Source organism: Telopea speciosissima, chromosome 8 (genome assembly GCF_018873765.1).
Source record: "Telopea speciosissima isolate NSW1024214 ecotype Mountain lineage chromosome 8, Tspe_v1, whole genome shotgun sequence".
NCBI lineage: Eukaryota > Viridiplantae > Streptophyta > Magnoliopsida > Proteales > Proteaceae > Telopea > Telopea speciosissima.
In genome coordinates this window covers 7,917,278-7,918,911 of record NC_057923.1, presented here as the reverse complement: position 1 = coordinate 7,918,911, position 1,634 = coordinate 7,917,278, and positions in this window count along the sequence as shown.

The following is a 1,634-nucleotide window of genomic DNA, read 5'->3' as shown; positions in this document are numbered from 1 at the left end:
CCAGCTAGCATTAGGATTGTAAGATAAATATATTTCCTTCTAATTGTGTATCAATATTCTGTGACATTAGGATTGTATGTTCAAAGCTTTGAATATTGTAGGCTTTCTATGGTAAAGGAGTTTCCTCCCATCTCCTTCCATTCACATGCTGTAGAGGACTCACATTTACTACTTCAGCAAATGGAGGGTAACAGAGCATCAACCGGATTCTAAATTAAGAGACCAATACCTTGAAACCCCCGTTGCAGAAAACCCCTAATTATAGAGCAATGACTGCAAACAGAGCAAGGGTTAGCTTAGCAAAAGCGAAGACACCACCTCATTAAGAGCAACAGGAGCTCGATGAATCTGCAGATGAAATTAGAAATTGAACTGTGATTTAGATAAAAAGGACTATATAACAAAAGAGGGGAAGAGTAGCAGAAGTATGGCACCAAATATCGTCATGAGTAACAGAGCATCACGCTCAAGGAAGAAAGGAAATCTGGGGAAAGCACACTTAAGAGTCATTCCATCACCGAAAAGGATGAAGAGACATTATGGAAGTAGTTTTCTGTTTGGGAGAGTAGCCTATGTCAGTACTCCCATGTGTCTATCTTTCTCCTCAAAACAAGGGGGAGTTGTCTTTTCATATGGGAAAGAGAGAGAGAGATTCATGGGAGTGCTGGTGTGTGCCACCCTCCCACACAGTTCTTGTTCCCTTAATTCATGCAAGACATTAGCAACAAGCGAGTAGTTGTGTATAAATATTACTGCAAAAACCATGAAAAACTACTCCTTGCACCGGCTCTCAAAGGTTCAAGATTGCATCCATATTTTGTATTGAAGTTGTTAGGGGTGGCGTTGGTCAAGTTTCTCGTGAACTTAGCAAAACCCAAGTCTTAAACCTGCTTCATAGCCATCAAACTCATGCTTGTGGAAGCATGGTTCAAGAACCCTAGATTAAACATGGGACAGACCTCCGTCCTCCATCGATACGGATAGGAATTGGCAGGATCCTTAGAAATTGGAATCGAGAAAAATCTAAGATTTCTCCATCTGTGGTTCTTTAGAGTTGTTGATTCTATAGACTAGGGGATTTTGCAACAAGAGGTAAGTTTCATTGATTTTCTATTATAGTACTAACAGGTATAGAAGAAAACAATGGCCAAAAATGAAAATCAAGCATAAATCATGGGTGATTCAAAACAGAGTTGCAGAACTTGTCCGGAATCATAATCGGGATTATCTCGGTTGATTCTGCCGATGCAACCGATTCGATTCTGATTCTGATTCTGATTCTGATTCCTCAATGGTTCAAACCATGTGCATAAGCAATTCAATATGCTCCCTGTTAGTGTGCATGTATTCTTTTGGGAGCCTTTACTTAATGGCTGGTTCTGTAGCCACCATTAGTCTAACCTTAATCTGACCAGAGTATGCTAGTTTCCTCTCTCTCTCTCTCTCTCTCTCTCTCTCTCTCTCTCTCTTGCTCGAGCAAATTACGCATACATCCCCTGTACTATATGATAAATATAATTTTGTCCCCTACAATGTAAAAAATTACTTCTGTCCCCCTTTTGGTTGACGATGTTAAATGTGAAATGCCATCTTGGATTCATCTCTCGTCCTAATAGCCATCTGTGCGGCCAACT